Raw genomic sequence first — 13,653 nt, forward strand, 5'->3', positions numbered from 1 at the left:
TCTGTTCCGATCACATTAGTATGTCATGCCCCCCAAAGTTAAATTATTTTCTAGACTCATGATCAGTGATCTCTCAGTTTATGTTTGTCTTCTATTGTTTTTAGGAATTAGTAACCGCTAATTCCTCTGTATGATGTTTATATAATGAAGTCATCAAATAAACATGATGTAAATGAGAAAATCAAGCCTTGACCCTAAAGGCTAAAGTAATATGAAACAGAGGGAAAATACTTACCTTTAGTGTAACATCATTGTGTGTTTCCAGTTTAGCCACATGATTTTACTAACATCTGGGAGAACAGATGTGAAAAAACCCTGAAAGTAAGAATGAAGATTTAGGGTGAAACAGGTGAATGTGGGAAACAAGAGAAAGTGGGTGAATTTTTTGATATGATTATTAGGGGTGAGTAGGGCACAAACTAACGCAGGTTTAATTGAAACACAGCTCTTTTAGTTCTGTGCATTTGGTCTTTATCTCTTACTGTCAGAAGATGTTATGATACTGGAGTATTTTGAAGGCATGGAAGTAAATTTCTTTATTATATGGATTTTGAGAGTTGGGTGTAAGTCACCAAATCCAAGCTAGTTTTATTGTTTCTTGTTGCCTAAAACAGCACCATTTTTTAACACGTTAACAACTCCTAGCAACTGTTAACTTGACTTGAAACCCATTTCTACGCATCTTTCTTTTTTTTTCAAATAATGAAATGGAAACAATGCAGGGTCAGCATCAAGGAGCAACGTTCCGATCTCTCTGAAGAAGCCAATACGGAAGTGACTTAAACTGCAATTCATCGACTGGCCGCTAGAGGCAGACTCCAAAAGCGAATCTATAGCCTGCATGTAGAGCCCGACCGATATATTGGCAGGCCGATATTAGACATTTTCCAAACTATCGGTATCGACATTCATAATGGACGATAAATGAAGATTTAAAAAAAAAAAACAGACGAAACAGCCTTCAACCAAGTCATGAGTGTTGCCGTTGTACAGTTTGTCCACCAGAAGGCACTCTACAACCTCCCTGTTGGCAACACTCGAGTATAACGTGTCACACATCCTGCAACCTGCTGATCCAGCCAGAGTTGGGCAGAGAGAACCACAGTTAAGTGAGTTTATGGTGAGTTGGTCATGACATAATAAAAGAAAATGCATTATCATATTATTTTAGTTAAAACTCATACATAACTACAAATAACTAATGTAAGGGAAATCTGTTAATGTTTTGTTGCACGTTTCTGTAAAAAAAAAATCGGCCGATATATCGGAATATCGGATTTTAAAACCAACAAACATTTGTATCGGTATCGGCCTTCAAAATCCTTTATCGTTCGGGCTCTAGTATAAAGTGTTTTTGGTCTATAAAGCTAATTTCATGAAAACTGTAAGGGGGTGAATTTTTTTGTAAGTCATCTGTTTAAATTATATTAAGCCTTAAACGTCTGCAATAATTAAGGGCGTGGCCACTTGAGTGACAGGTGAACTGCCACTGCTGTCACTAGAATCGAGCTAGGCAGGCATGTTTTTTTAGCAACCAGCCACCTCAGCTTCACCCATGCCCCGCCTCTTTACCCATTTTCGGTTATCAGTGAGTAATGCACGGTGACACGCAGCCAAGATGGCGACGGCAGGCACCGCCTATTTTAAGCTTAATTTTAATGCTCTTCACAAATCTATGGATGACATCGCGGACACTACGTCCATATTTTTTTACAGTCTATGGTCAGCAACAGTGAATACAGAATGAGGGGGACTCCATGTTTTACTGGGGAGGCATACCTCATTCACTTTATTATTTATTATATTACATGGCACTCTAAAATGCTTGGTTATATTTGGCCCGTCGCAACATTTCAAGGTATTTTTTTCCGAGATAACAATCGCCTGAAACACAGCCTCACCCGGGTACTACGTGCAATTTACCTTAAAGGGACATTCCACTTTTTCTTGAAAATATGCTCGTTTTCCAGCTCCCCTAGAGTTAAACATTTAAATCTTACCGTTTTGAAATCCATTCAGGTGATCTCCGCGTCTGGTGCAAGCACTTTTAGCATAGTTTAGCACAATCCAATGAATCTGATTAGACCATTAGCATCACGCTAAAAAATAACCAAAGAGTTTCGATATTTTTCCTATATATTTGAAACTTGACTCTTCTGTAGTTACATCATGTACTAAGACCGACAGCAAATTAAAAGTTGTGATTTTCTAGGCAGATATGGCTAGGAACTATACTCTCATTCTGGCGTAATATTCAAGGACTTTGCTGATGTATAGATAGGGTGGCCATTCGTGCCCGTTCCGCCGGACACGTCCCGAACATGTTTTCGGGTTCGTTCTCCAGAAGTCGCGTTGCTCGACCGCATATACGTCATCGAGGTTCTCACATTTCAGTTAAAATACATTAGAAAATTAAGATTTATTTATTTTAAGACATACAATCATTGTAGTTTCATTCTTACCTTGAAATGTAACGGTTGCTTTTTTGAAATTAAACCCAAAATATTAAACCTTGATGACGTATGCGGTCGACCAACGCGACTTCCAGAGAACGAACCCGAAAACATGTTCGGGACGTGTCCGGCAGAACTGGTACGAATGGCCACCCTATGGATAGAGTTGGGTCCGAGTCCACCTTTGTCGAGTACGAGTCAAGACCAAGTCCTTAAACATCAAGTCCGAGTCCAAGTCCGAGTCCAAAAGGGTCAAGTCTGAGTTCTTAAAGGTCGAGTCCAAGTCGAGTCCGCCCGAGTCCAGAAAGTAATTAAATTGAAAAAAGATACAAAATTTGTATTGTAAATTGGTACTTTCTATTAATACTTAAACCTTTCAATCCATTAAACTAATGACAATATAAAAATGTAATAAAAATACCTCTATTGTATCTTGTCATTGCCATTGAACATTTTTATTTTATGTCAACTAGTTTCTTATCAAAAATTATTTCAAAGAAAAGAAAGGGATATAGAGGACTATCTAGTAGTTAATCAAGTGTTAAAACGTGCATCATAAACAGATCTCTCTTCTGAAAAAAAATTGCTGACTAGTGTTGCCTGATCTTGCACAAAAAAACAGTGAACAAGAAAAATCCAATAATATACCGAAATAAATCTAAATGCTTTACTTCAAAGATCAAAATATTCGGACCGGCAACTTCACATTTTATTAACACCAAAAACTTGATTGCTTCATGAGCCAAAAGCCATAAATGGTTAAGCGCCAAAACGGTATTTACTTACAAAAAAGCAGAGGACCTGGCAACACTGCAAGACCGCGCACTGTGAAGCAGCTTCACAAAAGAAGTGTACAATACACAATGCCAAGACGGAGGTTTATTGCAAAACACAATGCTGTTAGATTATTTTGGTGAAAGGTGTGAGTGATAAGCACGCGAGACGGCAGAACGTTGCTATGGTTATTTCTGTGTCAATCATCACATTGTCGGGAGTTTGTCTTGTTCCGTACAGACATGAAATGAACATTCAGGGGATTCACTCCCGCATTTAAATGCGGTTGACACTCCAGAAAGTTTGCAGTGTGTACGAGACACTGAGACATTAATTAATTTCTCATCTCATGTTTATTGTTACACATGACGCGGCCAAGTCCGTGTCAAGTCCGAGTACAAATTCACCCGAGTGCGTGACAAGTCCGAGTTCATTCAAAATTGGACTCGAGTGCGAGTACAAGTTCGAGTACCCCAACTCTACTGATGTAACATGGCTGCAGCAGGTGTAGTGATATTACGCACTGCCTGAAAATAGTCCCCTTGGTTACTTTCAATGGCAGGGGACTATTTTCAAGCAGTGAGTAATATCAATACACAACTCTAGGGGAGTTGGAAAATGAGCATATTTTCAAAAAAAAAGTGGAATGTTCCTTTAACATGCACAGTTTAATACCTATGAACTAATACAGTATAAATATGCATAATTAATTACATTTATGAGATTTTATTTCCAATGATTAAACCTGTTCATCTTTTGACTTTGAACTTGTTTTAACGCGTCTTGGCTTACTACCAAGAAACATGTTACTATTAATACCTTGGGTGTGCATTATTTTCAAATAATTTATTTAATTTCACACAAACAATGTAAAAAGAGGAGGTGGGGGGATGACCAGATAAGTATATGTGTCAGAGGATATTTTGGTATCAGATGACCTTATATCACCCACATGGTGTTTGGTCATACCCACGCACTGTGATGTCTGTGCGTGTTTGCTTTTACACATTTTCACTGTGACACTGCATGTTCTAACGTGGGAACTTGGGGACTCTAGATGTGCAGCTCCTTTATTCCACAACATGACTGTACTTGAGCTGTGATTTGACAGTAAATTAATCTTCTCAATGGGAGGGTTTTACCTGGAGTGCCCTACTTGAATATCATGAATATCATGTCTTTAGAAATAACTTTATTATTTATTTAGTTTTCTTTAGTCCAAATTTATATTTATCTGTGTGATGTTTAAACACACTGTAAAAAATTATGCTGTAATTATGCAGCTGGTTGCCAGTAACTTTCTGTAGAGGATAAAGACTGAAAATATTTCATGTTCATCTAACTTTGAACAAACCGTTGCCAGTAAATAACATAAATGTAAAATCTACAGTAAGTTACTGGCAGCTAGTTGCCAATAATACCCAATAATACTGAAATTTCTAGAGAAATTGTTTACAGTGCACGGTTAAAGTGTAATATAATTTACTATAAATATGACAATATAAACAAGCAATCAATATTTAAATTTTGTAGAAATATTCACTCAAATGTTACTGTAATATTAACAATTTAAACCAGACAAATCTTGTTTTCATTTAAATATGTGGTCACATTTTACAATACAATTGAAAATATTATTGCATTTATTATGCATTTATTATTTTTTCTTAAAGCTCACACAACACACGCTGTTTCTGCATTTCTGATGTTAATCTGGAGTACCTATAGTATTACATCCTTTATATCTCCAAAAAGTCTTTAGTTTAATCAGATTTATAAAAGAAAGATTAGCTTTACCGATTCTTTCCGATAACTTACGTAAAAATTAAGAAGGAGGAGTTACTACCGCGGGAGGAGCGAGTACGAGTCATGCAACACTATACAACTTATGATTCACTACATGTTCGTGTCATTTATATAATATGCACACGCCTATTTCCAACATAAGACAGAAGTCTTACTTACTGCATGCAACTCGTGACCCGGTTGGGCCTTTTCAATGCCAATCCAGCGCATCAAACACACACGCAAAACTCCGCTGCTACCCTGGGACTATATCCATTGTTTTCATAAGGCTGGCTTTCTTCTCCTTACATCCAAAAACACACTTCTTCTTTCGTGCCTTTGTTGAGTTTTAAAATTAAACAAAGCTGCAGCGTGATGTGATGTTTGCAAGTTCTAGCGCCTCCCGCTGATTGACGGGTGGGGGGGTTTTCCGGGGAAGTGCCCATATAAAGAAGTAATACGTATAGAAACCCCTGAAACGTCAGCTGGACTCGTAATCGAAAAAAACTTTCAGAAACTTGTACGAACCCTGGTAAAGTGCATTCGGCACAGAAATACTCTGTAACATGCCCAACTGCTTTTTTGACACTTTGCCTACGTTTAGCATGAGGAAACAACTCTATAACTGTGTTAATAAGTCAGAATGCTTGAAATACCATTGAACCTCCCCTTTAATGTTAGTTAAAGGAATATTCCATTTTCTTAAAAGAAAAATCCAGATAATTTACTCACCACCATGTCATCCAAAATGTTGTTGTCTTTCTTTGTTCAGTCGAGAAGAAATTATGTTTTTTGAGGAAAACATTGCAGGATTTTTCTCATTTTAATGGACTTTAATAGACACCATCAATTAACACTTGACTCAACACGCGACAGTTTTTTTTAACAGAGTTTCAAAGGACTATAAACAATCCCAAACGAGGCATAAATGTCTTATCTAGCGAAACGACTGTCATTTTTGACAAGAAAAACAACAAATATACACCTTTAAAGCACAACTTCTCGTCCAGATCCGGTCCAGCGCGACCTAACGTAAATGCGTAGTGACGTAGGGAGGTCACGTGTTACATATATAAAACGCACATTTGCGGACCATTGTAAACAATAAACTGACACAAAGACATTAATTAGTATCAGTTGACATACAACAACGTAGGAACGGTCCTCTTTCAACACACTTGTAAACACTGGGGCGGAGTTTCGCGTTCGTCTTCTGTGACCTCTTGACGTCATGACGTATTGCGTGGGGTCACGCTGGCGCATCACGACCGGATCTAGACGAGAAGTTGTGCTTTGGGGGTGTATATTTGTTAATTTTATTGTCAAAAATGACAATCGTTTTGCTCATGTTTGTTCGTCGTTTAGTAAATTATGTAAACATTTGATCTTAAATAGTAAAACTAACTAAGATAAATAACTGCTAGAATGTTAGTAGTATTTTTTATTATAGTTCATGTTAACCTACATGGTTAACCTACTTCTAACCACCAAACAAACTTGTTGATGTCTTAAAAGAAGTCATAATGTAGCCAGTTTATAAGCATTTTAAATAGCAAGGACCTCTTCAGCATGTTTTACTATATCAGTGAGGACATTTTCAAATCTGGCCCTCACCAGTATAGTCAAACCTATGCACATAACACGAGCAGTTATCCACTCCAGCTACATGTAATTGATGTCAACCTCAATCAGAGCATTTCATTGACATCTTCTAATGTCAGCCAATGATTACACCACTTAATCATTCCCTGCAAGGCTACAAACACTCGCAGCGTTCGGCAAAGAAAATACGCATATTGCCCAACGCATAAACTTTACCATGCATACTCGCACCAGGCATCTGAACACACAATCATCCTTCAAACACTGAAAACAGAGCACTTATATGTCCTACTGCTTACAGTCATACACCCTGTCCAGATTATGAGACAATATGTTTATAAAATTACACACAATAAAAAATCAGCTGGATGTGTCACTCGATATGACGCACTTTTGGTGTTATAAAAGCAATGATGTCAGAACATTGTAACTTTTACTAAACTAAGAAATGATGAGAAATCATTCCTGCTCAGAAAAATAAATGTGCTGAGTTTCATTGAAACTCATGACAGATGGATGAATAGATGGATTCAGTTAGCACAAACTCATTCAGATTAGATAAAACATTTCCTGAAATGGACTTCATGTTTAAGATACATCAATGATCACAACAGAAGCATTTCTGCAAAACAGAAAAATTGTGTCATTTTCTTTTTCAGAGAAAGTACAACTGATAAGCATAATTCTCAAAACTTACATTACTTAATACTTAGTATGTATTCTTGATGTTAATGGTAGATAATCTCTATGCTAAACAGAAAGCTGTTTAATTGTTTCTTTCAAAAATGACAGTGTTAAAGTTGAATGTTGTATACACATAAATGAATCAGAAAATAATTCCGCTAACAACTATAAAAAACACTGTAAATTAAGGACTTAAAATGTCTTGTTTTGAAGTTCACTGGACATTATGTTTCATAACGCATTTTTTTTAACTTTTTGCTTGTTTTCATTTTTTAGTATATACTGTAGGCCAGGGGTGTCAAACATACAACCCGAACACAACCCATGAAGGTCTCCAATCCGGCAGGCATGATGATTTATATAGCTTGTTAAATGATAAATTCATAATTTAAATTCCTTTCAGGCAGGATGTGGCAGTCGCAAGTATAGTTCATTTCACAGGCAGAGCGTATACCAGACACGGTGCCCATGCACCAAAAATCTTGTTGTTTTCATGGCTCTTTGCAGCAGGTCAGGTGCTGAGAAAAGCAACTAACTTCAAACTGTATTACACTACTGTATACACTACTGATCAAAAGTTGAGGGTCAATTACTCATTTTTTATTTATATTTTTCACGTTTCAGAAACCGAACAACAAATGTAACCCATTAGAATTTGCAAAAATGTACTCAAGCAGTTTCTTGAGGTCTTACCCTGTGATGCTTTTTAAGCAATATTGAACAATTATTGAAAGACACACATGTTTAGACACACACATGTTTATTCTGGTCAAGTGTGTATATATAATGCACAGTACATTTAAACACATTTAGAGATACAGTTAATGCACATAAAGCACATGAATGTACATTTGTCAAACATTGTGCTGTTTCTGCCTTTTCCCTGCCAAAACAAATGCAATAATGCAAGTATGTATATGAGCACTATGAAGAAAGTGCTTTTTTGCACAGTATTTGACTTTTCTTTCAACAATACTGTCGTGCAAAGTAAGGTATATCGCATTGTTAAAGCTCATCTTTTGAGAAACCATCATAAAATTCAGACATAGGTCTTTGAAATGGTCAGAAATCTATAAATCTTAGATTCAGTTTGGCAATGCCATCAAATCATAAGGGATTCACAGGTGCCAAACCCTTCGGTTTCTCAATACAACAATAATTGATATTGTGTTGCAAGTAGCCAACAGCTTCTTGAAACGAAACACTTATTTCATTGCAAACAAAAAAAAATTCAAATAAACATATTGGTACACTAGCTGAAAAGTGAATCCCTTAAGTCGAATATGCTAACTTTGCACTTTTCTGAATCTTTTGCATTGTTGCACTGTGTTCCCCTTTCTTCTAAAGGCAGCTTGTAGTAACATGTTGAACCTTGAGAGATGTGATCCAGCTTATTTCAAGTTAAAATATTTGATATTTCATTTACATCATCCTTGATCAGCACTGATTTTTGCAAACTGATATGTGATTTCACATTTGACGTTATTGGCAGGCAGACCATGGCAATAAATCTCTTGAAAACATTATAACTTTGGCATGTGTTAATAAACATGTTAAAAACAGAGATGATTTTCCATATTAAGAAAGTAGCTTAAAGTGATATAGGGTTACTGCAGTCTCAATACAAAATAATCAATTCTGATTGAAATCCTTAGATGACTTCTTTTAGCCAATTCAGCACAATCATTGAGATTATGAAACTGCAGGGAAATTGTGCATTACATGATGGCACAGAAAGTGTTGCGAGGAAAACTTAAAAGTGCTCTTCTACCATCGGGCTGAAAAGTTTCGTTGCAAAATCATGGCATTCTCTAACAATTTGGGCCAGTTGGCACGGCTACGTTTTTTTCCTATACAGTAGAGATCAAAATTAGGGTGCTTGCCCAAAATCAATAAGGGTAAATGTCACTTCCACAGACCTAACAGCTGAAAGCATTTCAGTTTCCTTTAAGTATTTTGGTTTAATTTTTATGTACTATATCTCATCCAAATTGTAGCAAAAGTCACTATCGGGAAACAACTGAGGTAACCGTGCTGAGAAATCCAGTCTGGGAACAGTTTGTAATTGTACAGTGCTTACACAGTGCTTGAGCGGAAATGCAATTGAAACGTTCCTCACTTTTTCTTGAAAAGAAAGTCTGAATATGCATAAATTGCTGCAAATTGGTCACGGTTTCAAATTGCACTTATAAAAATTTGTACACTTTTTTCCCGATGATCCAATCCTACATTCATTTATTTTAAAGCTTTCAAGAAGACAACGAGAGAGAATTAAAAAAAAATTATGGAAAAGTTGGGGGGTAGGCTGGAAAAGGTTCAGCATTGACTCAAAATGTTAAGAAACAGCGTTGAAAGAAAACTCCCTTTGGCAAACATACTCCTCCACTTCCGTTTCTCTCTGTGTACATATTTTTCACTCTTCCCCCTTTCAGCCCTCACCCCACTTATAGTTTGAGTTATGTTTTTTGGACAGAATTATTATCTGAGCGTCAGAATGCAGAAAAGCAACAAATCAGTCAGGGACTCTCCTGTTCCTCTGCACCTCGGGGGGGAATGTGCTGGTAGCAGTTAAATTAACACAAGCCATTAAGAGATTTCACAGCTGTCGATGATGCATTGTGCAAAAAGTTCAATCTTTTCTCTCTGGACCTCTTTCAGAAGACTTATTGAGTGACTTTGGTGTGAGAGTTTGCGAATGTCAGCTACATATCTTTATTTGGGGCTTACAAAAACTAAATCAAGTCCAAAACATTGAATACTTTAGCCAATTGTGTTATATGACATTATTAAAACCAATGCATTTTCCTGTTAGGTACTAGAATTAGGCCTGAATGAGTAGGTGGAGGGTATACTGATAAAAGGCACTTGGCTTGCTTTCAGAAGCACTCTAAATTTGGCTGGGTTATTTTTAACCCAATGCTTGGTAAATATTTGACAGAGCACATATGTTTTAATGCAATGCTCGGTTGTTTCAACTCATGGTTGGGCAAAAAACAACCCAGCATAGGTTTATTTATAACCCTACATGTGTTCTGTCCAATATTTACCAAGCATTTGGTTAAAAATAACCCAGCCAAATTTAGAGTGAGCCTTACTTATTATTATGATTTAAAGAGCTGGTAGTAACATAAATTCAATTTCACTGAATTTACTATAAAAAATAAATAAAGTTCTGTTCAAGCTTTAATCATTTTTTAAAATTAAATGATAGATAAATCAAATGTTTAATAGTATTTATATGTTCTCAAGGAAGACAGAAAGCCAAAGATATTTACCTTTCCTAAGCCTTAAACTAACATGTAAGCAGATATGAAGTTCTACTAAATACAAACTCCTTTTAATGAAAAATGACATTTATATTATAACTGACAATATATGAGATAATTAAAAAAAAAAAAATTAAATTGTGTGTATATGTGTGTGTGGTGGAGGGGGTCTGCCTGTCTGTCTACAGAAGATCAATTCAACTTCAACAGGTAGACCTGTTAGACCAGTTAGGAGCATAACAGAAATAGATGTAGATAGTTGGCAGATGGTGGGGTGTATGATGGTGATCTGTTTCCATGTCATCACTTCAGTGGGAAAATGACAGTGAGAAGAATGATCATTCTTCTGTTACTCTGCTCTGACTTGTTTGTCCTGTTACCTCAAGAGCCTCTCTTCTACAATCCATCATCTCTCCACTGAACCCTTCACTCGCATATGATGAAGATCTCAGACCACACATTTTACACATACACACGCTTGAAACATACTTCACATCAACAACAAAAATGTAATGTTATTATAAATAAGTGATAAGACTACACTGTAAAAAAATCTTTGCTGCCTTACATTTTTGTTTATTGAATTAACTCAGATTTACAAGTTATTTCTACAACTTATAAAATTAAGTTGACATATCTCAACTACATTTTATAAGTTATAGCAACTCATTTATAGTCAAGATAAATAATAGTAAGTTGACATGACTTGTAAATCAGAGTTAATTCAACAACAACAAGAAAAATGTAAGGCAGCAAAGGATTTTTTGCAGTGTAAGTTCTGTTGTCAATAATAGCCAATAAACAATTGACTTTCATTAGTTTGTACACTTTCAGATAAAAAGGTACAAATTAAGTTGTCACTGGGACGGTACCTTTAAAAAAAGTCCTAATATGTACCATTTTGGTACAGAAATGTACCTTTGAGGAACCAGTATCATCCTCTATGTGTACCTTTGAGGTCCAATATGCACATTTTAGGTACAAAAGTATACTTTTTGATAAGGTACCTTTTGACAACTTTTGTGCATAACATAAACAGCATTATATTTTTTTTCTTGGAATCAGCGGTTATACCATTTTACTATTTATTGTTACTTAAAATCACCCTTTTATTTAAATTATAAGTTCACCCAACAATGAAAATTCTCTTATAGTTTACTCACCCTTATATGACGGCATCCTATTATCTTTTTATTTGGGGGTTAACATTAAAGTTATCAAAATTAGAGTGAAAAAATATGATTGTGAGAGGAAGCGATTAAAATTTTGATCTTATTTAGTGATATATAGAGGGTATGCATTGACGTCACTTTTCCACGTGACCACGCAAGAGCTTGACCAGTTGAGTGGCAAAACGTGCAACAAAATGGCTGGTTTTCATAGGGACTGCTGCGAAAATGCCAGTAAAATGGACTATTATCAGCTTAAATTAAATTTAGTTGGACTTGATAGCAGAGGTGGACAATACTTAGCTACATTAGTTACATTTTCCAACCATCTGTGCTTTATTAGGGTGTTTGTATTGGGGAAAATTTTACTTCCACTACATTCTAAAGCATAGAATCATACTGGTTATTCTTTTATATTGCATATTAAAATTTATTTAGTACCTAATTACATTAAAATTGTGTACTTTTACTTAAAGCTCACGTAACACACGCTGTTTCTGCATTTCTGGAGTACCTATAGCGTAGTATGACATCCTTTATATCTCAGAAGAGTCTTTAGTTTAATCAGATTTATAAAAGAAAGATTAGCTTTACAGAATCTTTCCGATAACGTTCGAAAAAATGAAGAAGGAGGAGTTACTACCGCGGGTGGAGCGAGTACGAGTCATGCAACACTATACAACACTTATAACTTATGATTCACTACATGTTCGTGTCATTTATATAATATGCACACGCATATTTCTAACATAAGACAAAAGTCTTACCGCATGCAACTCGTGACCTGGTTGGGAAAATCCAGCACATCAAACACACACGCAAAACTCCGCTGCTACCCCGGATAATAAACTATATCCATTGTTTTCATAAGGCTGGATCTCTTTTACATCCAAAAACACACTTCTTCATTCGTGCCATTGTTGAGTTTTGAAATTAAACAAAGCTGTCGCGTGATGTGAATGTTTGTAAGTTCTAGCGTTTCCCGCTGATTGATGGGTGGGCGGGGTTAATATAAAGAAGTGATACGTATAGAAACCCCTGAAACGTCAGCTGGACCCGTAATCGAAAAAAACTTACCGAAACTTTTACAAACCCTGGCGAAGTGCATTCGGCAAAGAAATACTCTGTAACACGTCCAACTGCTTTTTGACACTTTGCCTACTTTTAGCATGAGGAAACAACTCTATAACTGTGTTAATAAGTCAGAATGCTTGAAATACCATTGAACCCCCCCTTTAAGTAAAGGTATGTTAATGTACTTAAATAATGAATGTAAAACAGACATGTGTATTTATGAGATGTAATAGAATAAAAATTATGATAATATGCTTTGGAATGTATGTTTTTTAAAGAAAAACACGAATAAAATACAAATAATTGAAAAATACTTTTAAGTAGAAAGTAAAACCTCTGCTTGATAGTGACCCTAACGTTAGCAACTTATCAACCCACCAGTGGTCTGTGGACGTTGGAATGAACGATCAATTTACTTCTACTTTCGGTGTTTTTTTGGCATTAAAACGATATCTCCGAATTATTGTTAATCTGTTAGTACAGTCTATCGCATAACAGCTTTTCCTATTTCGACGCGTTTTCACCGTGTTTTTGCCGATGTCACGCTGTACTCATATGCTGCCGCTCTGTCTTTTGCCACTCAGTGGCCGTAACCGCAGTCCCTCTCGCCGACGGTGACGTCATGTCCATACCCTCTATACATAGCGTTTCCATAGCAACAAAGAGAGTTCAAATATGGCAGCATGTTGATACAATGAATCTCATTGGTTCTTTCAAGTCCCACGACTAGACTTTATTAAGACTATTTAAGACTTGCAGAAACCCTTTAGGTTGTAAGCTAATATTTCATAATAAATGTCCACAGACTTATACTGGAAAAAACATTTATGTTGTCAGTTTGCTGTA

General features: G+C 36.1%; 1 long non-coding RNA gene across 1 annotated transcript in view; it reads right to left on the bottom strand.

Annotated features, from left to right (window-relative positions):
- Positions 1 to 252: 252 nt before the first annotated feature.
- LOC129444965 (uncharacterized) overlaps positions 253 to 13,653 on the bottom strand; it is a 105,276-nt gene continuing 91,875 nt past the window's right edge. The window contains exon 4 of the long non-coding RNA XR_012359977.1: positions 253 to 315. This is a non-coding gene — a long non-coding RNA (uncharacterized lncRNA). The remainder of the gene's footprint in view (positions 316 to 13,653) is intronic.

Source organism: Misgurnus anguillicaudatus, chromosome 21, assembly GCF_027580225.2.
Source record: "Misgurnus anguillicaudatus chromosome 21, ASM2758022v2, whole genome shotgun sequence".
Taxonomy (NCBI): Eukaryota; Metazoa; Chordata; class Actinopteri; order Cypriniformes; family Cobitidae; genus Misgurnus; species Misgurnus anguillicaudatus.